This window comes from Manis javanica, chromosome 2 (genome assembly GCF_040802235.1).
Source record: "Manis javanica isolate MJ-LG chromosome 2, MJ_LKY, whole genome shotgun sequence".
In the NCBI taxonomy this organism is placed as follows: domain Eukaryota; kingdom Metazoa; phylum Chordata; class Mammalia; order Pholidota; family Manidae; genus Manis; species Manis javanica.
In genome coordinates, this window is record NC_133157.1 from 57,738,499 (window position 1) to 57,765,283 (window position 26,785).

Sequence of the window (26,785 nt, forward strand, 5' to 3'; positions counted from 1 at the left end):
ATATCTGTGCTGGATCCTGTAAATTAAGGGTATTTTAATGCTATATGGTCTTCAATGCTATTTACAACTTTATGTTGGTAAAGCAAAATGTTTTCTCCAACTCATGAAATATTTTTTGCTTAAATTTACATTTTAATAAGTGTCTCATAACTTCCAAATACATGTATCTCTGGAAGTTAAATTTTATTTTCCTCATAGTCTCCTTTTTGAAGCATTCTTTGCTGTGAATGATCATCTGTCACAAATTGGTATTATTATTTGTATTGATGTAAGTCTATCCATGAAAAAATGTTTGGCAAATTCCAATAACTAATAAAATAGTTTTATAGTTGTTATACCACTGAAACCATGAAGAAAGAAAAGATCTCTAAACAATATGCATTTTTTTCTAAATATATCCATTTCTGAGCAGAGTTGTAGGCTTCCTGAACGTCCCAAATTCTATGGGCTTGATTTTATATTGATTTTATTTCTTAAATAAATAAGATAGTATGACTTTTACTTATTCTCAAAGAGAGTATGACTTTTATTTATACTCAAAACAACTCAAAAATTAAATATTAACTTAATTTTAAAATTACAGAATTTCAATTAAATGTAAGTAGACAACTAGATCATAAGCTATTATTAAAACTACTACTCCTATTTTGTTATTTGGGAATAGCTTGATTAAATTTGATGGTCTTTAATGATCTCAATATATTATTCTTTTTATATGACTTCATTTCCAATGTGTATGTCATTAAATTAGGGATGAATTATAAAGACGATATTTGGCTTTCTTACATATTTTATGTGTGTGCATGTGTGTAATAAAGGGCGTATCTTTAGAATTCATAAGGCTGGGCTTACCTAGTTTTACAATAACATCCCCTTTTAGTATCTTCATATGTGTGTTCTCATTATATTTTTGCACAAAACATTCTGCAAAACCACGACGTAGGGCCCATCAATTGCTTATCCGGCAACTCCTTTTCCTCTCCATCTCACTCTTTGTACTTACTAGAACAACCTTGCTCATCAAATAAATCAAATGGCTCTTCACTCCTACCTCCTTTTGGGATTCCCTGGAAAATTAACCATTTCTTACCCTATACTCATACACTGGTCTGGTAATACTAATATTAATAAATATTAATTACATACCTTCATTACTGCTGATCAAAGTATCAACTTGATTTCACTTTTAATCCTTCAAAGCAAACAGTATATTTAATCCATCCCTGTATACCTTGCAAGTAGATTAATGAATGAGTTGCCAAAGTACCCTCTGATTTAGACATTAATTATACTTATAGGCACTAGTGTTTGCACTCTTTCACTTGGAATAGCACCCCATTTTATAGATAAGGAAACTGAGGCAAAAATTAGCCAGGTAACTTTCAAAAGTTGCATGGCTTGTAAGTAGAAAATGTCAGCTCTTAACCTATGTCAGTCTAATGCCAGAGTCCACGCATTTGTGAATGTCTGTCACTGAAGGTTGATCTTTAGGTAAGTGCTCTTATTCTTACAAATAAAAAGTGCAAGAGGAAATTGAACAATTACACAACCAGCAAGATATGCCTGTTTCTATCATCAGTTAACGTCCACATGTTTACCTCTAGGCCAGATTGATCTTATCCCCTATACAGACCAGTGTATGAGGACAGGGAAATAAAAATTGTATCCTATGAATAACCGTCAGGATGACTGAACAGTCTGACTTCCCAACGGGTGAACGAATCCATTCAGCAGTTCATTATTAAGCATGCCTTTTGGGCCCAGCACTGTACCAGGCTCCTGGAGGCAATGTGAGAGTACTTCTGCTCCAAAGAACTTGCAAACTGAAGGCAGTGGTAAGACTGACACTCCTGGAATGGACTTGAAAAGAACCTCATACAAATTTAAATAGGGATTTTTAGATGAGAAGGAGACAAGCAAGAGCTATATAGGTCTCAGGGAACACTGCATGAACTATTTGAATTTTTAGAGAATTGTAGTAGAGAGGAAAAAATGAACATTTCAGGTGAGGCAAAAAATTCAAGTGACAATCAGGAAGAGGACTTAAGTGAACTTTTTTTACCCGTTTTTTAAACAGAGTGGAAGAGTTTTTGTTGCTTTCCCAGGATGAAATGATGTCACATTATATTTGATTAGTATGTATATGTTCAAAGTGCTTTCAGACTATTTTACTTAGTCCTTACACAAATTTTGAACGGTGGGAAAAACATTATTATTCCCATTTTATATATGAGGGATCTTGAGTTTTGCAGAGGTTAAATGACCTCCTAAATTCAATAATTTTTAAGATAGAGAAACATATTACATAGTACTATAAGTATATGCCACTTCCAGATACTTGTTGCATGTGCATTTAATCAAGTTTTGTAGTATAATTTTTGAAAGCTAATTTTCATTCAGAATTCTTCTGAATTTTTTTTCCCTCCTTTGAGTCTCTAAGTGCAAACCACTTGCGGTGACTAATTAGAAAGTGTAAACTGGAATTGCTAGGAATGGAGGAATGAGAGCTAAGTTGTGCCCACCTTAGCAAGAACATGCAACTGTTTTTGTAGAGATCCAAAATAAGTACATTTGTGGAAAAGTACAGACCTCTGAGATTTTTATTTGAATCTGCTGCTTGCATATAAAAGTGGGATTGATTTTAACATAATGGAAGATTATTGATGTTTATAGAGTAAATAAATATAAATCTGAATTTATGTCAGCCCAGACTTTAATATTAAACTCTAATTTTACCAAGCAGATTAACATTCTATTTAAACTTTTATCCTTGATAGTTTCCATAAATACCTTAAAAATGATGATACTTCCTCAGTAACACCAATTTTATGTTCATTCTTGAAAATGGCTATTTCTAATTCCCTCCAAATATCGTGTAATAGACCATGTGTGTGTGATAACCCAAAAATTGAAGATTGTTTTTGGTAAGGGTGGAATAAGTCAGAATTTTGTTTGTGTGTTTATTTGTCTGGTTTCTGATCTTACCTGATGTAAGATGTTAGTAGAAGCTCATATTAATTCTCAATAAAGGGAAAAAGACAGGAAATCATAAGGACAGCTGAAAAAGTACCTATTTTGATAACAATTATATTGAGAAAAACATGAATCTTTTTCCCAGAGAATATCTGAAATTTGTAAAAAAAAAAAAAAAACATACAGGTAAACGTGTGCAGGATCTGAATTAGCACAGACAGGTTTAGGACTTGGTTCTGCGCACACTATGCGACTCTGACGAGGTCACTGGAACAGTCAGGGTCTGGGTTTTCATGCTTATCAATTGGAAGCAGCAGTTGATCAAAGGAATGAGACAAATAGATAATGGGGGAGAAGCATGCCTGGGAGACAGCACAGCATGTTAACATCCTGGAGAAAAAGGAGATTATGTCGTGTAGTTGAGTAAGTTAAGGAATAATACTAGAGAGAAAACCAGAAGCTAGCATAGAGCCTGAACCCCACATACAGGAATTTGTCTTTATCCCACCAGCAGTTGCGTTTACTGAGCACTCTCTCTGTTAACCACGTAGTGTTATCTTCATAAATACTATTTTTTTGAATGGCAGTAACCTCCCTATGAAGAAACTGAGGACCAGAGAAACTAAGAAGCTCATTAACATAGCACACATGGTACATGGGCAAGCTAAGGCTCAAATCCTATTCTGCCTGATTTCAGAATCAAGACTTATGCACTCATAGCACTCTTTTGAAAGATTTTAATCCTAGCAGCGATATGATCAGATTTTATTTTTTGAAAGAGTCCTCTGATTGCAGAGAGGAGAACTGATCTGGAGAAGAGGCCTAACTGGAGATAGAAACTGGTTGGAAAGTTAATGCATTCATCTAGAAATGAGATGATAGCCAGAGTAAAGTAGACGCAGTGAACTCAAGAGATATCCAGAAGATAGAATCAGTAGGACTTAGCAATTTATTAGGTGAAAGTGAAAAGAAAAAACCAGGAGATAAGAATGAACCCAGATTTTTTTTTTAACATTTTCATGCATCCAACCTATACCCTAGATAAATTTAAAGTTACTCACTCTTACCCTCATAGCCACTCTGCTTGTCTTCTAAGCCTTCAAATATGCTATTTCTTTTGCCTGGAAAAGAAGTCTCCCTACCCCACCCTATCCTACTAACTGTGGCAAAGAAATCTTACTTTCCTGCTTTAAAAGACTTATCTTACTGTCTCCTAACTGCCTTACCATCTTTCTGGAATCTTCATGCCTGTGAGACTCTTTCTTGAAGAACATATTGAGAACTACCTATGTTCTCATTTTTCCACTTCTATGTACTTTATTTTTCCACTTCAAATTTACCGGGTATAAGAACTGCATCCTACTACAGAATAGGTGTTGCTAAATAACAATTCAATTCGACTATGTTCAACAATTCATGAATTGGGCAGCATCCCATCTAGCAGAAGAAAGAAAATATACCTAGCTGTAGAAAGGGAAAGGTCTTCAAAGACAGAAAGGGGACAGAAAAAGGAAATAAGAACAAAGAATGCATTGTTTTAGGCAAAATCATCTTCCTAAAGGGAATGCAAGGGCCTTGTTGGGTGGATCACCCCATTAGTGCTGACCTGGTAATTCCAAGCTGACTGGTTAAAGGTTACATTTCTAGAAAGTTGAAACTATAGCTTGGTTAGTTATTAAGTCTTGGTTTGCTGACATGGGGCTTAGTACAAGTGATTCCATTTGGGGTCTGCTGTCTCCTTTTTAACAGTGTCAAATCAGTATCTGTTGAATTTGAATAAACAAATTCCATCTCTTATCAGAAAATGAGGATCTACAAATTAGTAAATGTAATTCATTGCTCATCAATCTCCTTATAAGAAAGATCTTTTTGACTCTTTTCTAAAGTGTTTTTCTGACTCATGACTTCATCTTTCTCTAGCTCATTATTTTATTTCCTTTATACCACTTAACTACCATCTGACTGGGTACATAATTGACAAAGTCCAGTACAAAAGGAAAATGCAGGCCCCTCATTTAAAACCAAAAAGAATTAAAAATTTCAAGACCAGAGCAGAGCCACACCAAGTTTAGGACCTTTAAAATGCAGGGCCCTGTGTGACTGCATGGGCCACACGCCCTGGGTCTGAAGTTGTCTTCTAAATTTTTGTATTTTTTTGTATTTGTTTATATATATTTCCCTTTCCACTAAACTCCCAGAAAGCACACTGATCATACCTATCTTTTTCCCATTGCCTAGAGTGGAAAAATTTGGCAGTTGATTAGCTACTTAATAAGTATTTGTTGAATAAAAGAGTGGTTTTAGACTGCAATTCCACATTTTGAAACTTTTGAGAGTAATTATCCTGACAAAACCCTTTCCTCCATGTGATCTCACAACAGTGGTTCTTATTTCTGCTTTTTGATGTATCCAAGAAAGGATGGCAGTATTTTTCTTTTTTTAATTAAAAACCAACTCTCACCATGTTGAATAGCTCTAATTATCATCCCTAGGATGTGTCCAGGGATTGAATGGACCAGGAAGACTCAATTACTACCATTCCCTGAAGGCAGTTCTTCCCTAAATGTATCTGAGATTTGGTAATAGCCAACGATTTTAAGAATATTGCTACTCATTTTAGTCAGTACTTATTTTGTGACGTACAGACCTTAATTCTCCATTCCTGCCAATCGAGCTTCTTTCAAAAGCATTAAATTAACTTTTATGAAGGAAAAGAAAGAATCTGACTGAAGATAGTAAGAGGTTAATTTAAGCTATTGTTTCTGTGACATGGTGCTATTCTACAAAGTGTAATGACTTCATCAGAGGGGATTCAAAACTTTCAGGTACTTAAAATACCTTTTGAGATGCATGTGAAAAAGATAATTGAAGAGTTTGGATTGTCCTTTGAGAAAAGATGTTGGAAGACAGTTTGAATCCAATCAAATCTTGTTTTAAATAATAGGACGTGAATTTCTCAATAGAGCTATGCAATACCAATTTCTAAAGGGATGAGAAAAGTGTTTTCAGGGAAAATACTACTCTTTCCCTGGAAATTCTCTTTCAGTTTTATAAATGTGTCTGAGGCTCCTGATGTCCAAACTCACATTTGTATTAGTGATTACATTATCATTTGTAAAGGAAAAACTCATAACTAAAATATAATAAAACCTGCCATTTATTAAGTGACCACCATATGCCAGATGGTGTGCTTGACTACTTTAAAAACATGATGTAATTTTAATCTTCCCAACAATCTTAAAGGCAGATACCCTCTCCCTTCTCATTTTACAAATAAGGAAATCAAAGTTTAAAGAAATTGAATATATTGACTGAAGTCACAATGTGAAAAAAGGACAGATAGAGCTAAGATTGCAACCAGATTTCTGTTGAAAAACAAGAATAGAGTTTATATTTTGGATAATTTCTAATTTTGCTTTGTTTCTTCAGAGAGTGATAAATAACTTTGTCACACTAAAAATCTGACAGCATTGTCCATTATAATAAGGTTCTGTTTCATTTTATTTGTGCGAACAACTTCTTTTTTAAGTTAGTAGCCAACTAAATAGAGGAACTTGACTTAAAATAAAATGTTTGAAGGTATTTTATGACTTGTTTCCTAAAAATTACTTTCCCATCACAAATGGCTGCACTGAATTATCACCCCTATGTCAAAATGGAGTATCTGATGTATTTTGGTACAATTTGAGGTGCATTGCTAAGACCACTGCCTACACTGTATGCCTCAATTTGGTTTTACTCTTCTGAAATATGCTTAATGAGATTGATTGCTCTGTTTTAAGGCACTATATTCAGTGCCTTAAAAAGAATCCAGAAATGGTCTCAGAGATTGCTAATACATTTGTCTATCAGAACCCATCAATATATTAGATTATTTTACCATCAAAAACTGGAAAGCATATGGAAAAAGACAGGCACTCTTTTGAAGAAAGGCACATAAGAACAGAAAAGTCTGTGATGTTCTCTGAGAGGAATGAACATAAGAAAACAAATTCAAGAGGGTGAAATGGGTGTAAATGAAGATGAATTTAAGGGTGGAAATTAGACTTGATGGAGTGGGAGAAACTAATGTTCCTCAAGTGACTAGGATGTGACAGGGGCCTTGACAAGACTGGCTCAAGACTGTGGGGAGCGTGACAGGGAGATGAATGAAGAAGGTGAGAGACTGCAGTAGTAACGATTGCATTAGGGGACTGAGTGTCTGCATCCATGCCCAGACCTGTAAGGGCTGGATGCCATGAAGGCAACTATGGTGGCTGCAAGCTTGGCCATGGCGATAAAGTGATAGGAAGCCACATACATAGAAAATTCAGTAATGACGGCAGTGGACCCTGGCGTTTGAGGTATTGGGTAGCATTATATAATACAAGTCCCTTGCTGGAAGGTCACAAATATCAAATTTAGAAAAACATGACTCTGTTGTGTATGAAAAAAGGTATAATTAGAGTCAAACTGGGTCCCACTTTTATCTGTAAAACTGAACTTTATTCTAGGTGATTCTGGCCAAAAAAGAAAAGTATCTGTATAATTGGGGAATAAACTTGAGTTATATCTGAACACTGGCTGTATAATCACCTCTTCTCTGTACTCTTTGCTTCTGGGAACACCTGGATAGAGCTGAAAAAAAAAATCGCCCAGCCGTGGTCAGAAGACACAGATTCACAATGTGGCCTTGTTTCACTTCACTTACCTTCTCCTGGCCTCCATTTCTTCACCTATAAAATGACAGGATTGCTTTAAATGATTTCATAGGTCCCTTCTCCAGGCAGGATCATTGGCTCACTATAAAGTTAATGTTTTATTTCCTTGCCCAGAGAACTTTTTTCAGAAACTCACATTTAATTCCCTAGGGATCTTTTTCTGCATAGGGTTGAAATTCTTTGTGTGTGAATTCTGTTTAATTAAAAATATTAAAAAAAACATTCTCAGTCTACCATACAAGCACTCACACTGTTTGCCACCCTGATGGTAATGGAAGTTGTCTGCTTACCTCCTTTCCTCAGGCATCAGAAGGCAAACACCCCCCTTTCATTTGGCAACATGAGATGATTTAGCTCTCATTTTAGAAACTTTAGCAAAAGGCTATTTCCACTTCAGGTTTAATGATCCCAGTGATGGCCATGTAGTGAGTGACATTATAAGATATCCTGCCTTTCTTTAGACAGAAAGTGCACTTTGGCTGTTTTGGTTTAAACAGTTCTAGATATTAATGATGATCATGGAAATTATTTCTACATAAACCCACAGAAAATGCTCACAATCCTGAAGAAAATAGCATACATTTGCTAGCTTAGGAATTATTTTTGTATTTGGGTACTCATCTTAGAAGGCACGATTCTGTGAGACAAACCCCTTTGTTCTCACCTCTGTCCTGATTTTCATGAAAAAGACAGGCCAGCCATGTGTCCTCAGGGATTTCATTGTGATTCCTAATGTATTGTTGGGAATTGAAAAGGAAGACACAATATGTTCCAGTCTGGAGTTTAATTTTTAATCTATTTCATGTCATTTTGATAGAAACCCACCGTATGGTTCATTTCTTTTTCAGGTTAATGGTGTAACTATTTTTGCTCACACACACACACACACAGAAAGATTTCTCAGTTGTGGTGAAAAAGAAAAAAGTAAACACACATATTTGGCCTACTTTTCATTTGATTAAGGCGTGCACACACCTACACTTATTCTAAGCCCCAGTTTAGGTCACTGAACATTATTTCATCACATGAACTTCTGCTCATCGCGTGCAGAACCTGGCTGAAAAGGTCTGCTACGTGTATATGCACTCACATACGAGCGTGCACTGGGGGGCGCCGTGACATGTAACAATAGTAGTTTCAAAAGACAATACTAAAATAATGGTAATCATTTAAGCCTAAGTGAGTGAGTGACAGTGTGTGTATGTTTCTGTACATAAAAATTACAACTTCAGTTAACCACAATCACAGTTGTTTTAGGGTATCTTTTCGCAATCAGTAATCCCAAAGCTCCCTGTTTTCCTCTCCGCCTGTCGCCTTGAAACCCTTCTCCCTGATCACTCAGGTCCTTCCTTGCCGGATCCCATCCGGACTTGTCTCTGCCTTTCCCAGTGTGTGCCTGCAGCGACAATGGGGCACTTTCTTCTCCTACCACAGCACAAGGTGAGCTTGTCACATGTTATTCTAATAATTTGTTTACATATTTGTCATTATTGTCAGGCCATGAGCAACTTGAGGGTAAAAACAAGGCGTTCTTCATAGCTCTATCCTCAGAGCCTACCACATGGTAGGTGCTTAGTAATTAATTTGTAGAAGGAAGGGAAGAAGACAGAAAGCAGGGGAGGCAGATGGTATGAAGGGGACAGACATCTCTTGTTTGTTGTGTAAACTACATGAATAAAGAGATGCTTTCCATTCTCTCAGATCTTTTCTGTTCCCACAGATATGCATAAAATGCCTTCCAATTCCCTTGTTAGCTCTCAAAATCCTATCCTTCTTTCATGATCCTACTAAAGCCCTGCTTGTATCAAGAAACTTTCTCCATCACATACCCAGAATAAGCTGTTCCTTCACTAATTTCTAGTGGTAAAGATTATGTGTGAATGACTGTGTATGTGTGTATGTGTGTGTGTGTGTGTGTGTGAATCTGCATTTACTTGATGTCATCGCATAAGCTCCCATTGACACTGTGGATCTTTTTCCTAAAAAGTAAGATCCCCCTCTTCCTATCCCCAAATATTTCTTGACAGGGTTCAGGTCAGGCTGTTCTAAAATATGCCTCTTTGACATAATGATTATTTTGAATTAAAGTTACTTGAGAAACAGCTGGTGCAGAAAGGACACTCTGACCTCCTCTGTTCCCTTGAAAGCAGAAAATAAATTTCTCATGTGAAGTGTACCCTCCCTGCACCTGGAGGGTAGAAAACATCTTTACTGACGGAGATAAGAAATGTAGAGCAGAGAGGCTGTATAAAGGAATCCTGTTACTGTGGGCGACCCCGAGCCCACACTTGTTCTGCAGTTCTTCACAAATTGTTTCTTTGTGTAAAAGCTATAAACACTGCTTGCTCTGGTCATTTCTTTGGGGCCTTATGTTTTTGTAGCTCTTGAATGTACAAAATTCCATTTGTTTTTCTCCTGTTTATCTTATGTCAACTTAATTAATAGGCCAGCCAAAGAATCTAGGTGGAAAGAAAGGTCACTTTTTCCTCTCCTACACTAGCAAGTTGGGCACTTCCTTATTCAGGTCCTAGCTACTCTGGATTTTTTTCTTCTTTTATTTTTAATAAGGATCACATGTGTAGATTTTGTCCTAATGTGGAATGCCTGTGCACTTTAAAGGTTGTCTGTGCAGGAAAAGGGAGACATAAAAAAAAAAAAAACTTAAACTGGACATAGGAAACAAAACTTTGAATTATGACTGACACAAATCATTTTTCTTTTGACGTATTTGTCTAAAATAATCTTATTTTGGTGTGCATTTCCATTGATTTCTGAGTTCAAAGCACAGGAGTAACTTTCTTTTAATATGATTTCTGTCTCTGATTTATAGCAAAACTGCATACTTAATTTCAAGTATCCATTACTGAAATACCATATAGACTGAATGCATATTTCAGTATATTGATTTGTGCTAGGAACCTCTGGTCTAGACACCCACTTCATTTGTCTAAACAACTAATTCTGTCTTTAAAGAAATCTAGCACTTACTGCATTTGTATCAGGCCGCTTAGTGAACCTTACTGTAATTTTCATTGTGCTATATTATCTCCTAAATGTAGTTGACAGCAGATTTTTTAATGGTTTTTAAAAATTCCCTATTTTCCTTTATGCAGGTAGCAAAAGATGGTAGTCAGTGAGGCCAAGACGTTTTATTTCAATTATTCCACATACTTTTAAATAAAATCCTTGATTTAGAACCAGTGCTAGGTGGGTTTTCCTCTTTATTTTGACTATAACATGGAGGTTGAAAATGAAATATTTAAAACCTTAAGTTTTTTTTTACCTGAATTATGAGTTTATACATGAAATAAAATTTTTGAGAGTCAGCCATCCATTAAACTTAAAAATCAACTGCTTCCCTCATACTCTACTAGGATTTTAAACCAATCAATCTTGGGCTTTTATTTCTTGGAATGTAAATTTTTCTACTTTCTACATTTGCTGATTCTTCCTTGTGGTAGATTCTTTATTCCTATGGTTTGTAATTTTTATATTATGAGCTCATCTTCAGTGAGGGGTCTTTCTCTATAGGAGTTTTACGCTCTTAGCCTCTTGCGGCAGTCTCCTTTCAGATCTTTTTGGAATTTGCTTCTATTAACCCAGGAAATGTGTTACTTGTTTTGTGTGATTTTTCTGGTTTCTGAAAATGTATACTTAATTCATTACAGCCACATATCTGCATTGGTAAAGGATTTCCTATCAATCAGCTCTGTGGACCCTTTTGCTAGTAATGGTCCAAGCCCAGTGCTTCAGATTTAGTGAGGTTCAAAATATAGTAAAACATTCAGATGCATAAAAAAATGACCTAAAGTCCAGTATGATAAGTTCAATGATGAAATAAAAATGATAGACTTGTATTGGGTGTTAGTGTAGATGACCATATCTGTGGCAGGAGTGGACATGTGCATAAAATGCTATGATAAGTAGAGCAATATTGACTTTATAAAAAATACTGTAGAAATAATATAGAGACAAGTTCAGTGCATGTACATTCATCTTTGTATTAAAATTGGAAAGTATAATATGAAAATAAAGCATATCTATCCTTTCAGCAATATTTTAGGATGGAACAAAGAACATTTCAGAAAAGGTATACTTACAACTCTACCCAAGTTTTGGTCAAACAAATTATTCTAGTTTCTCAACAAATATTGATTTAAAAGACTCTATTATATTTTGAGATATATTGAGTGATATAAAAAAAATCTATAATGAATCAGAGAAAACAGCAAAATAGGGAAATTTCTATTATTTAGAAGGAAATATTTTAATAATAGAGTGACAAGGGATAGAAAATGTAACATTAATGAAGACCCATTTTGTGTCAGGAAGTGTGAGGATGTTCTATGTTCATTATTTTCTTAATCCTTACAATCACCTCTTTCTACAGATAAGAAAACCAACCCAAACTCAAATATTAGTAAATGGGGTATTAATTTTCAAACAAAGCTCTTTCTAAAGCCCCACATCTCTGTTCTTTCATTATCATAATGCTTCCTAGTATAATACTGCATTTTTTTTACATTTTATTATAGTACTTATTAAGAAATAAGTAGAAGCTGATAAAATTATTCTTTCATTTTCTTTTCTTAATTGAAATGAATTCCCAAATTGACAGTGATGTTGTTTCATTTTTTTCTAATGTTCCCGGACTCTGAACAAAAAGCAAGGCATATATGATTCTCAATAAGAACACATTTGTAAACACAACACATACATTTGAGAATTGTAGATGAGCTATATGGGTTGGAAAAAATTGCTTGTCATACTTAATGATTTTCTTAAATGCTTCCCTATAAATGGTGTTTGATTTGTTTTCAACTTTGCTGGTCCAGTTGAATGTAGTGCCTGATTCAAATTTCAGCTGATCCTAAATTTCGAAGAAGGGATACCCAACTTGCACACATAATAATTCCCTATGGATGTTAAAAAACAAAATCAGAAACATGAGGAGCATTGGTAAGGGCTCCCTCAGCGCACTGATACAGGGAATTTCCTGTGTTTTTCTTCTCTGCACTGCCAGTGTCACTGGTGGTTTTGCTTCATACATTTGCAAGGCTATCTTTAGGTAGGTTAACCTATAGATAGTTTGCTACTCTGTACTTACGTCAATGAAAGTAATTCTTCTTCTAATCCTCCAGTATTTGTTTTATTTTCAATTACTATACTATAATTTCTTCTATATATCTAGCCCAAATTTTGCAAGACAAAAATTATGGGAGAAAAAAAAAGTTCTCTTATCGTCAATATAATAATGTGATTCCAACAAAAAATTCATTGAATGATTAGTTTTTGCCAGGAATTGGATTGAGTTTACAAGTGTTAGGTAATTTATTCCTTGAAACAATTTTATGAAGGAGATCCTCTGGTTCTCTAGTTTTACAGGTGAGCAAATGAGTAGGATGAGCCTTACCAAGTTACTTTACATAAAATCTTAATGAAATTAATAAAATATAAATAAGAGGGAATAAGTAGCGGCATTAGAATTTTAGTCAGACTTTTTGGTACCTAACCTTATATTCTAAATAACTACATAGTCTACCAATTTCCAAATTTTGTTTTTATTGTAGAAAACTTGGAGTAAGGCAAAACTTTCTCATATCCTACCACCTGGAGGTAACTGGAAGTTTCAGTAAAACTATCTTTTCTGTGTATATAATATTTATGCCTTCTTTGTGTATCTGTATACAATAGAATTATGTATTACCACAAAAAATGTACAAGTGTGTTTATAGAATTATTATTCATAATCATCTTAAAGTGGAAACAGCCTAAATAGCATCAACAATAGAAAGGATGAATAAGTCATTGTATATTTATATATTGGAATGGAATCCTACACAGCAATGAAAATAAACTCCTGACATCTACATCATCATGACTGATACTTGAAAACATGGAGATGAAGAAGTCAGACAAAAATCAGACATGCTGTCTGACTCATTTATTTAAATTTCAGAAACAAACTGTGGAAATCCGGTAATGAGGGCTTGAATTAAAATGGTGGTGGGGAGAATGAAAAGGCGAGATAGTTAAGATAAAACATGAACACGAAACTAAGTTTTATTCTGTATGTGGGTGCCAAAAGAGAGAAGTTTGCCTCTGCAGTTTTTAAGTGGTGGGTGACAGGAGAACAAAAGTCAGGAAAGCCAGGAGAAAGGCTGTGTAGGGCAAGGACGTTGACTTATGAGTAATGTGACTCAGAGGTGGCAGTGAGATTTCTCAGTGGAAAAGCCTCCCTGAAAGCTGAACAATGAGCAAAGAAAGAAGTATTGGTGAGAGCTGCCTAAGAGGAGGCCTTGTCTTGTAAATGAGAGCTGAAACCACGGTAATGGACAAAAGTGCCAAAGAAGAGGCTGTAAAATAATAACAAAATATATCCCAGATCATGGACAATTCTTATTTTCTGAGTTGGGAAGAATAAAGAGGTGCAAAAAAAAAAAAGAAAGAATAAAAGAGATATTAGATATTAGTACTAGAGATTTAAACATAAAAACTTTAAGAAGGAAGAGGAGGAATGGCTGAGGAATTGCATTGTGCAAAGTTCCTTAAAATAGTCACAAGCTGAATTTATGCTAGGCTTATCTAATCCATACAAAATAATATTTTATGAAATAAGTACCATTCACTCTTCCCATTTCCAGATGAGAGAACCGAAATCCAGAGAGGTTAAGTAATTTGCTAATTTTCTCAAGTGCACGCAGGAACCTAGTAGCAAGGTCTTGATTCAAATCTAATCTTTCTAGCTCCAGAGATGAGGTTTCAGCATTACAATAGAGAAAAAGCAGAAATACCTTTGCTTTGGAAGGCAATAAAGAAGAGTTAATAGGTAATAGCATTAGTTAATAGATAATAGTATTTGTTAATAGATAATAGTAAATAGAGTGTTTTCAATCATTAAACATCTCAAAATTAAGACGCACTAACTGAAAATTTGCAACCATATGTTTGATAGTCATCGAATTGGCCTAAGATTTCTTCCTGCAACAGATGTGAGAAAGAATGAGTAAATGATAATGGGACATTTTGAAATAGAGAGGAAAGAGTTCCTATCAGATATTTTTTCAGGGTCATTGCCCCTAGAAACTTGTGCATTAATGATCCTCCCTCCCCATTAACTCTTTCCTTAAGTGCCAGCTTTGACAGAGACCTTCTTATACCACCACATTCCCTTGCAGTTCTGCTCCCTGCTTCGTGCTCCCACACACTTCCTTTACCCCTCCCTTCTGGGAGTGGCATAGAAAACACCAAGGTATATCAAATTCCTCCCTTTCTAGCATTTTGGAATTGTGGAAAAAGCAGGGGGTGCTGGGAGACATCTTTTGGAAAAATGAGTGAATATTGCAAGTAAAAGTCTTGATTTAAGTGAAAGGGTAGAACTTTGTAGAAAAATTTGGTTCATTCATAGTGGACAGAGAATGTGCCAAGGAACCATACTGAACTCTATGGGAAACACTGTACTTCTTAGTGGAACATTTGCTCTTGAGTAGAAATCGGGGAAATAAGATGTGAAGAGGACAAACTTTGTAGTTAAAGGAAAAGACATGCAATGTGGGGCACATACTGGGGAAATAGATAGGAAAAATAAATGGAAATTCCAGTTGGAATGTTTACATTTTAGTAATACTTCCATCTACCCCCACCAAGCAACCAGATTCTACAGCTCCAACATGGGGAAACTGAGGAAACAGACCCCTGGACATTGCCAGAGATGCAGGGCACCAGGAATATATATTTGACAACTATTAATTTATGTTATAGATTTCCTTGTTATATAGAATCATAATTTTCTTGATACTGCTTAAAGCCTCATATTTTTAACCAAACAGCTTTCTCTTCCCATCTGTTAATTATTCTACTTACTCAATTTATTTATTTCAGTGAATAGAACCACAGCACAGTGCTTACATTTAATGTTCTAAGACTTCTACTTCAGAGTAAGAGACAATAAAAGGGCCAATTTTAGCTGCCCCTACCCCCAAAACAAAGCAATAGCCTGCACAATGGTTGGTCCTTTCTTTTTATAGTAATTTTCAGAGGATAATTTTAATGTTTCAAAAACATCGATCTTCTTAGGCATGGGAACATTTTCCTTGAAGTCTTGTTTCAGATATTCAGTCCTCTCAATATATTTTATACTCCTCTAAAGAGTGAAAGTAAATTTTACATTAGCACTTCATATTCCAAGTAAGTTACCCAAAGAATATATTTTCTATTGTACAAGAAAAATAATAGCAAAATTAAAAGGCAAATTCACTATATTTTTAGGACAGATTAAACATGCAGAAAATATGCAAAGCTATAGTGTTTGCAATGTGTTAGCAAATTAAAAGCTATCTCAGGAAAGAGAAAAGCCAAAGGACAAACATCAGTTTGATTTCTGAAGGCTAAGTAAAAATGATTTCATTACTGGAAAAAACATTGGTGGAAACAATGATAAAAATAGGAGAAAATGCATTTTGTTAAGCAACTGTCTCCCTAGAGTTACAGGATAAAGATTCAATTTTGCACCAACCATGTCACAGTCTTCCAGAGAGAATGTTTGGTTTATAGCTTTATTTTGCCTTAACAAAGAATAGTTTAATGTTGCACATAAACCAAACTATAACTTCGCTAAAACAGAGATCCTGAATTTACAATTTTATTAATTCAAACTGAAGCAGATCAACCCCGGCTAATGCTATAAACTATGCTGTAGAGCCAGAAGCTGCCTGTAGGATTTGTCTCAAGTGTGTCTATGTATGTATTTCCTTTAAAATTAAAGGGATTCTAATGATTTTTTTAAATTTTTACTTTGTTTATTTTGTTAATACATGTACACTGTAGCTTTGCCTGCCACTTCTGTGACATTTGGTAACATTCAAGTTATCTGAGAGTCCATCACATCAATCATTCTTCTTCCTCTGAAGAAGCCATTGTCGTTTTCCATGTTGCTCATTTATAACCTGCAAAAAAAAAAGATCAACTAAGTAGAATAATATTAAGCTGGAATTTCATTGTGAATTTTTTATATCTCCTTTTTTGAAATGTGTAGTTCAAAGAAAAACAATATGACATCTTTTTTTTCCTATTAATCAGGGAGTTTTAGATTTTGAAAGAAATTGGGAGAAAATGAAGATTTTGAAAGGAATGGGTTGTAAGAACTGATTGTTACTGGAATAATAAAGAACAGGTTTAAAATGACAAATCATTAGTATCCCCTGGAATGTTATTGTGAACTCAAAAATGCTGGAGAGAGAAACATAATTTCATTTAAACCATAAACCAGATGAGGCATAAGTCAATTTTGTTCATTAGGACACCTAGCACAGAATATGACTTAAGTAAGGAGTTAGTTGGTAAAGACACAGTTAAATATATCTGTAGCTAAAACCCACAGAATTTGATTGCAATTTGCCTTCAGTTCTCATTCTTAATAGCTAGGATCTTCTAGGCTTTGGCTTAAGCCTTCTCCTCTTTAATACTGACACACTTTCTAATCCCATGCCTTTAGATACCATCTCTATGATAATGATTGCCAATGTGTATCTCTAGCCCTACCCTTTCCTCTAAAGTATGGATTTCCACATCCAACTTCATACTTGCTATTAGTTACATGATGAAGAAACACAACTAAGAAACATCTCAACTGAATATGACTAAAATTGAATCACCACAGCTGATACACACATACTAAACCCATATTCTCTACTAGTCTTATATGTCTCAGTAAATAGCACTAACATCCACTCAATTATGAAAAACCCAAACAGGCAAACATCTTTTAGCCTTTTCTTTTACTCACTAGCCACATCCAATCCATCAGCAAATCCTGTTGACTCTACCTCCAACATGTATCCCAGATCAACCCAAATCTGCCCAGTTTTCTCCACCTCCAAATGTACTTTAGAGAACCACAAGCTCTTGCCTGCAAAATTTCAAAACTGATCTATCAGTTTTTACTCTTGTGTCTGCTTTCTGTTTTCCAGAGTAGCCATGAGAATATTTAAAAGAAAATTGGATAGTATCATTCCATTGCCTAAAACCCTCCAGTGACTTCCCACTGCCTTTGGAAAACCCAGGCTTCTTAACAATGGCCCACCATGCCGTCGGTGATGGGGCCCCCGTCTACCTCTATGACTTTATCTTTCACCTCTCTTTTTCTGCTGGCTAATTCCAGTTATGTTAGCTTTCTTTCTGTTGTTTGAATGTGATAAGTTCACACAAGACCTTATGTGTTTACTATTCCTTCACATGAACTTGTGTCCTGTTATCTCACATGGCTGTCTTGTTCTGTCATTCAGACCTGACCATCCAATCTAAAGTATTCCTTCTCTGAACCATATCACTTAGTTTCATTTTCATCGTTTCACTAATTCTCTGAAATTATTTTACTCCTTTGGCTTACAGTCTTTCTCCCACTTGCCTCTCCATCCTACAAGAATGTAAATAAGAAACATGGCCACATGGTTACCACTATATCCCCAACACTCACATAGTAGATGCTAAAAATATTTCTTTAATAAATGTTGAAAAATATTTGCTCAATGAATGAGTAAAGAAAAAAGTAACAAATAGTTTCTTATTCATTTTTACCCATTATTTTGTTGTTTGCTTGATATTACACAATTGTTTACTCACTGAATTTATCACACGGTCACTGTATTTGTCATAGTGTAAAAATTTTAAATAAGGAAACAGAGAGCACCAAGGAAATCTTTTTACAGAAATTCCTGGAGGTGTGGAGAATGACTAGGAAGGGGTCTAAAAATCCAAGTGGAAGAATGGACAAAAAAAGGGGATGAAAAAGTAAAAACTTAGTCATTTATATTCTGGAGGCATGACACATGGCAGATGCTAGTTGAAAATGTAGAAACACCAACAATCCTTTTCTTTTCCTGGGGCTGTCATGTACATGTAAGGCAGCAGGGGTGGGTGGAGGGAGGCAGTGGACAACTTGGACTTGGGACTTTTAGTTTTAAAATCAGGACACCTTGGTCACCCTAACTGAAAGTAAGGACTTCTTCCCTTGCTATTTATATTTCTAATTTCTTTTTTCTGCTTCTTTCCTATTTACTTCTGCAAGTAGAAGCTCTTAACAAACTAAAAAGTAGCTTTGTTTTGAAAACATAGGACAGAGGAGCACCTGTGAAAATGACTTGTTCTTCACTGGAATTGGGACAACAGCAAGTGAACAGTAGTGGTGGTGACATGAGGCAGTGGTGAGGAAGCGTAAGGCAATGCTGGGAAGAAGGGAAGGATGGTATCAGAATCTGTGTCTTTCACTAGCAGTGAATTCCTCAACATTTTGCTGGTGAATGTCATCAAGGGGAAGTGACTGCTAGTTGATCCTTGAACTGGACCCAGGCAATCAGAACTCCTCACTCCCTCCCCTGTCCTTAAAATGTATGTTGTGCTCACTGTTCCCATAACTGGAGTCTTTTCAAGGTTACGGTCTTGACAGAACAATGTGTTCTTGGACCATCTGGACTATATACATGACTGAACCTTGCTAAGGCCTCCAAATAAACTTTTTAAGATTTGGCAGGTGGTGTGGAGATGTGGTGGTATCACTGCCACTTAAAACAAGCCTCCTTTGTAAGTTCCCTTGCTTATTAACCTGCCACCGACCCTTCTGTGGTGGCCTGCGTCTTTCTTTGGTCTCTCCTTGCCCTCCATGTAAGGGGCACAGTCTCAGAGTCACCCAAGCAACTCCTGAGGTTTATAGTGGTAATAAAAGCACTTGATTGTGCTTTTAATTTATCCAGCCATTTCTCTGCATAATAATTATCTTGTTTTTGTAGTAATTTTTTTTTCTTTTCTCCTTAATTGGAATATTATACCTTCTATTTTCCTTTTTTTGTCTGTTACCATTAATTTTTAATGCTCATACTTCACTTAAAGTATAAAGCTATTATCTTTACCCTTCTCCTACATAATAACTTTAGAACACTTTAATTACAACCCCCTCACCAGAAATTTACATGTCATAAATATCCAGTCTATTCAGTCACTTTGATTTAATTTACCCCAGGATTATTAAAAATACTATATATCATAGTTTTATCAGCCAGTGATATTTTAGATTTACCTATATTTGTCAGTTTCTTTACTCATAATTCTATTTTATGGTTCTCTTTCTTTCTGAACTCATTTTACTTCTTCCTAAAGTATGTCTTTTAGATTTACTTCAGTAAAAGTATATAATTGAAACTCATGGTTTTTTGTCTGAGAATATATCTTTTAACCTTTATTAATAAATTAGCATATAGATAGTAAAGGTTATTGTAATAACCGTTACTTTCAGCCCTTTTGACATATGATAATTGTCATATCCTCTACTACTGTTGAAAGTTTTCTATATTCCCAGTTGCTTCTGTTTAAACACCTATTTTGTCTTCTACTACTTTTTTGTTTATATGTTTGTGAGGTAGATTTAATTGGATTTCTCTTGTTTGTGACTCATTTAGCTTCATGAAGAAATAGGTAAATAGGCATAAATAGATATTCTACATATAGATATATATCACAAGGTACATATATGATACCACAATCCTTGAACATTTTAACTTGTTTTAATATTCCTCCTACCTATTGTCTTTCTGGCTATTACTAGAACAATGTTGGAACACCTCACCCATTATTTTATGTCTTATATGCTCTCTCTTGTCACTTTCTTTTCTCTTTGTTTCTTTGGTAGTGTTATGGGTAATTTTTGCAGTTCTGTTTTACTAAATATTTTGTTACTAAATAGTAAATATTTAAATATTTACTGAAATTTTAAAATTCATTGACTTTTAATGCTTATATTTTTATCTCTAAATTTATCACTAGTATTCATTGACAGCGGTATTGTTCTTTTGTTAATGTTGTTGGGCAGCTGCATCTGAGGAGGTCTCTCCATAGCACTAAGAGAAACCTCAACCAGCCAGGGGAGGGTTCTTGAGTCTGAATGAGAAAAACTCTTGAGCATGTCAGCCGAGTGTAAGGAAGGAAGGAGTAGCAGAGAATGGCAGCAGCCATGCAGGCAGTAGAAAGCAAGGCAGAACAGAGGGAGGAAAGGGAAGCTCATTGAACTCCTGCTCAGCGTAGGGCAGATCCCTTGCCAACTCCTGAAGCCAGGGTCACCTGATGTACGGTACTTTTTTGGATCTGCACAGCATGGGAACCATGCCAGGATTTGGGGAAGCTGCAGAGCACTGGATGGAGTGAGATTATGTTCTGTGAACTTCTCAAAGGCAAAGAAAGGAAATTTTTGGGCAGGCTACAAAGGAACATGATTTTACAGCTGCAGTCCTGTCCAGGTCACTCAGGTGATGGGAATTTATAAGCCCAAATCAGAAATCTTAGTAGCCCCTCCTTACTTGTCTGGAGTAGAACCGAGAGAGTGAAGACTTGTGCTTAAGTCTGGAAAATAGAATAAAATAGCGAAGTAATAAAGATGCTTACCACTGTAAGAATTCTGAGTCCAAACACATTAAGTAAAGCAGTGAGAAGGTTTTATTTAAAGCAAAAGGTACACACTCAAAGAAGGGAGAGTGTGGGCAACCTCAGAGAGGAGGCTCACTCAAGGGCTTAGGGTCTGGAGTTTTATAAGGCCTTTTGGGTAGGGGTCAGCATAAGGCATGACGTATACAGGTGACTTATATTCCTTTGAAGTTTTGTCTTAAGAATAGTTATTTAGGTGACTGTGTTGACCTGGATCTCAGCACTGTTTATCCACATAGGTTCATTTACACTTCAGAGGTCTATTGCGTGTCCTGGTTGCAAAGTTACTTAATTGTTTAAGGGGCTGAACGTCAATGAAGAACAGTTTATAGGATAAGTTAAAGAACAAGCTGGGCCTTTTTGCAGGCTAAGTAGATTTTCCGATGACATGACCCTTGTCCCATGTCCTTGCCCTACCTCAGTAACATCTTGTTTCTTCTATATATTTTATTTTCTTCTTCTATTTTTAATAATTTTAGACAGTTTCATAATCTGTGCTTAGTAATTCCATTATTTGAATGTTTTGGTGTGTCTAATCTTGCTCCTTTATCCTGCTACTGATTCACTCAAGATTTCCTCATTTTGTAATTATGGATTTGCATTCCTGCTTAGCAGGGTTTTATATGTGGAATCCCTAAGTGTCCTTTGTTAAGAGTGTGTTCTTCCAAAGAAATTTGGAGATTGAATGCACAGGTACAAACCCAGGAATATTTTTTTGTCAAATCTTCCTGGTGGAGTTTCTCTCTCCTTGTCAGTAGTGTAAATTCAAACCCCAAACCTGTGTGAGAGATTTTCATACCTTTCACCCTCTTGTCCTTGGATTCCTAAGGCTCTTGGGCTAGGATTGATAAGCGTCTTTGAGAGCCAAAAGACTCCGTATCAGACATTTCAACTGTTTTCTTCAGTTTTGGACACTGAAGATTTCCTCCAAACATTTCTTAGTTTTACATTTCAAATAATATTTGTTTTATTTTATCCAGTTTTCAAAAACAATTTTGTAATGAGATTGTTGTTGGTTTATAATCTCTGATTCATCTTTTTGACTGAAATGGAGTTATTTTAATGTGTATTTTTACTTTAGCTCTGTAAGTAAAAGATAAAGAACTCACAACTAACTATGACTGAAGTAAGAGTTATTTGTATTTCAGGAAAAAAAATATATAAGACTTAATGTTTAGCTTTCCTTCACCAAAGAAAGGCTATTCTGGACTTTGGTTCAGGGGTTATTTATGGCATATACGTAGTGAAACTTACTCATACCAGTTCCCTCTCATTCTGGGTTCTTTTCCCCATTACCTCCCCATTACTCATCTCCTGCAACTTCATCCCAACTGCAAGACTTGCTCATGACTGCTATGAGCAATGAAGACTAGGGTTTTAGAATGGAGAAAAGGAAATGCCAAAAGAAAGGAATCAGATAAAATTAGAAAAAAAAATTATCTGACCACCTATGTATATGTCTCTATCTGTGTATGCACAAAAATAGAGATACATATGTATTCATGTATTATATATGCATGTATGTATTTCAATGATATTACTGGAGCTCAAGAAGTTCACTGCTAAAATAATTTCCTATGCTCAGAGCTGGTACCCATTTGCATTTGTTTTCATAATTATTTCTGTAATTGGTTCTACATGTAAATATAGATATAGCTGGCTGATTCCTACCACCTGCCTAGTAGAGATATACAGAGAAGGCAATAATACATATTTAATTTCTTCTTCATTTTATTTTCTAACAAATCATATGATAACAATATTGGAATGCTATCCCACTTAGTATTCCGTTCCTGCACTCAAACACCAGGGTTCTTTTATAGAAAATAGATGCCCTTTATGAGAATTAAATTGTCACATATGGAGAGGTGGATGGCTAATTGTAGATGTATTTGAATACATTTACATATGAAAGGCCCTCAGAAAACTTCTTTTAAGAGAAAATTTTTTTAGGTCCATGTGCTATTCACAAATCATTTCATTTGGGATGTCTCCATTCCTACACTCATGCCAGCAATTCAGGAGTCAAAACAAACTCCCAAAGTTTTTGATAGGATATTCTTTCTTCTGTGTCAATCAGTTGATTATTCACTTAATAAGTTATCTGTTTTATCTGGAAGAATTTCCATATTTTCTGTATGCCATTATCAGGACCTAATCAAAACGCAGAAGGGAAAAAAAAGTGGAATGGCAAATGTATTTGGCACAAAAGAAAAGAAAAGGAAAGAAAATTTAGATTGATAAAAGTAGTGAATTAAATAGATCAAAATATTAGAAATTATAGATCATTGAAAACATTTTGTGGTACTAGAACTAAAGGTTTTGATTGGGCCTCGTCTTTGTCAATTCCAGTCACATGAAAGAAAATCTCCATTTAAGTATACTTAGAACAGACACTGATTAAAACATTCCTGGCTTCACATTTCTCTTTAATGGGATTTGTTTTGTTAAATTGGTTGCCTTTTGAGTGAAACAAGATATTACCATTGGATCATTGTTCTTAGGAAGCTGTAGATTCCTGCAGTCCCCAGCCCAATTATATTTGCACTGCCTCTGGCACAGAGGTATATGGTAACAATAAACTCAAGGGTGCTTACCCCTGACATTTTTTCTGTTTCCTTATCTACCAGTGCCAACCTCAACAAATCACATGCTGAGACCACATTCTATATTTCAAGAAAATCAAAGTAATGTTGATTACTGTCATGGATTAAATAATTACATCCAACAGTCAATGATGCATTTTTAATAATATTTCTAAAGGTGTTCTCATAATGATAGCTAATCACTCTTGTTAAAGGCAAAAAACCAAAAGTGTTTGGTTTGTTAAAACACTAGTTAAAACTTTAACCCTTAAAAGGGGAAGTATCTTTTGATGACCTAGTTGTAGACTCAGATTATCAGCACATGTTAATTACCAAGTATTCTACATTAGGAGCTTCCTGGAGTCATGAAATAAAAAAAAAGAGAGAGAGAGAGAAAAAGAAAAGAGAAAGTTTTATTTTTTCTTAATTGTGTGTTAGACCCATTTTCTTCTATGAGAACTATCAGGGGTTAGAATGAATATCACATAATGCAAGGAAGTGGAGGTTAAAATATCACATATTCTAGGTTTAGGTACAAAGAATCTAATAAAGTACCCTCATCAGAATAAGAAACATTGCTCTCATTTTAAATAGCCATCTTAATTATATCTGTTGTTTAAAATTATTCAATTCAGTAATATCTTCTCTTGGTTTTGAATATAACACACGAAAACTGTAAGAAAGTCTTAAACATAACAGATGTATAGATAGCAATTATAATCACCTAAGGAAAAAACTGAAAACCTGGTGTGAGTAATTACATAGAATTGCTTGCTAACTCTTTGAAGTCTAAATGACTGTGGGCCCAAAAAAGAGTAAAGAGGGAGACATGATGAGTCTGCATGAACCTGCATGTTTCCTATAGGCAGAATCTCATCTGGCATAGTTAATTTAGTCAGGAGTACAAATTTACCAACACAGCAATGGAATTATTTCATTATCCATGCAAAAATAAATTCTATTTTCTAAGATTATGCTGTTAATTTCAGTCTTGTTGCTGGGGTGACCATGTTAATGGTTCACGGCAAATCTGTCACTGTTCCTCAAATTTATCTTAGTTCAAACATATGCTGTGCTAATAGAGGGCTAGTAAGTATCATCACCTTTCGATACAAAATTCAGGCCAGCAATAAAAGAAAAAAAAGGTAAATCTGAAAGAAAAAAAAAAAGAAAACATCCCCATATGGTACAAAAAATCTTAAAGAACTTGCAAAAAAGTTACTCATTGATAGAGGAAATCTTTTTCAACTTCAATTCTTTAATTTATTTTTTTTCATAAAACCAAAAACTTCATTCATAGTGAATATTGCTGTTCCTTTAAAATTCAGTCTTTATAAGCAGAAGCAGGTGCAAAACAACTGTACTTTAAAAAGATGATGGAAGAACATAAGGAAAATATATATATCATGTTATCACTATATTAAGTATTAATCCCTTTAACTCAGTGTAGCTCCAGGCAGAGGGGTTTCCCAGCTCCAGGCAGGTTCACTATGGATTTGATGAGACCAAATAACTACAACAGGACACTGGGGGTTAAAGGGGGCTCACAGAAAGCTTTGTTCTCATAGTGGTCACCTGACTGTCTACAAGTGGCAAGGCCATCTCTGTCTCTGCCCCAGACCCCAGGCTCCCCAGTCTCTGCTCTCTTCTCTAAGCTTCACTCTCCTGCTTCCCTCTGTCCTCAGTGTGAGGCAGAACTCTTATATCAATACCGGCAGTAATGGCTTATTGCCAACAGGTATACAAGTATGTGCCTATGCAGTAGGCTAAGTATTACCTCATCACATATGTAAAGTGGGTGAGATTAGGATCAGGTGGGAATCCTGGCCATAGAATTTCCATTTTCCCTACTCAGGCATATCTACTAGACATTTCCAATGCCAAAAGCGTATCGGGAAGTCTGGATAGGTAAAAACAAACAGGGTCAAGGCATAAACATCTGTATTTATAAAATAAGATAGTATCTATTGAATACTATAGTAGACATACTAAATATGGTGGGAACACCTAGAAAAAGATGAGGAATTCCTTTTCTAGATGTGAAGGAGAGCTTCATTAAGGAGAATTTAATTGAGGTAGCCTTAAAGAATGAATAGAAAGAATATTGAGGCAGAGAAAAAGAAGTGAACCAGAGTGTTGCTTAAAAAAATGTATTTAAGATACACTGTGGGTATTGGGAACAAGGAAAAATAGTGGGGGAATAAACTTGAAAGTTAGGATGAGAAAGCATTAGAAATTATGAGAGAATCTTAGAAAGGTAGGTTAGGATCAGCTGTTGAAGCTGCTGAATACTGGCTAAATACTGTAGCTTTTTTTTTTGTATAGACAATCAGGAAACTTTTTGAGCTCAGAAGGTGATTTATTTGGCATTATTAGAGCTGTGCATTAGGATCAGTGTTTCATGATTATATTAATGACAGGACCAAGACTATATTAGACAGGAAACTGTATTTCTGTCTACCCTTTAAACTTGAATATCAGAAGAAAATATTGTTGCAAAATATACATATGCATATGTGCATGTACAAAAAATAGATCTTGAAAACAACCAAGAATCTAATTTGGATCTAAAATAGTAGGGATGAAACTCTTTTATCTGAAATAATTGAACAATTGATATCAGACAAGTTATCTTAACTGCTCATTTAATTCTGTTTCTGTTGATAAATTCACAGTGTTTGAAGACAATTTGAAAATGATAGTTTTTATGAACATAACATCAAAATACATTTTTGTTGTTTCAGATTTCGGTGCCTGTCAATTAACTGAACAAGTGTGGTAAGTTGTTTTATTCTCTTCTCAAATTTGCATAGGAAGTTCCCTTTCTGAGACTTGGAAGTTTTATGTTGTCCATAAATTCTATAAAAATGTGAAGACAGTGTACTGAAAGCTGTGCATGCTTTGAAGTAGGTTGCATTTTTTTCAGGTATGTAACCCTTCCCTTTTTAATTCTGAATTGAGCCAAGATTGGAAATCAGAAAGTCTTCTATATACCAATACCAGGAGTCTACAGGGGGCTGCTGTTTTCCAATGGTTTCCATTTCACATGTATCATCTGTT

The 26,785-nt window shown here is 35.2% G+C and overlaps 1 protein-coding gene across 1 annotated transcript in view; it reads left to right on the plus strand.

The window, feature by feature from the left end:
• PTPRD (protein tyrosine phosphatase receptor type D) overlaps nucleotides 1–26,785 on the plus strand; it is a 2,165,650-nt gene that overhangs the window by 1,183,664 nt on the left and 955,201 nt on the right. Inside the window, exon 6 of the mRNA XM_073228519.1 lies at nucleotides 26,470–26,503. The gene's annotated coding sequence lies outside the window, so the exon portion shown is untranslated. The remainder of the gene's footprint in view (nucleotides 1–26,469; nucleotides 26,504–26,785) is intronic.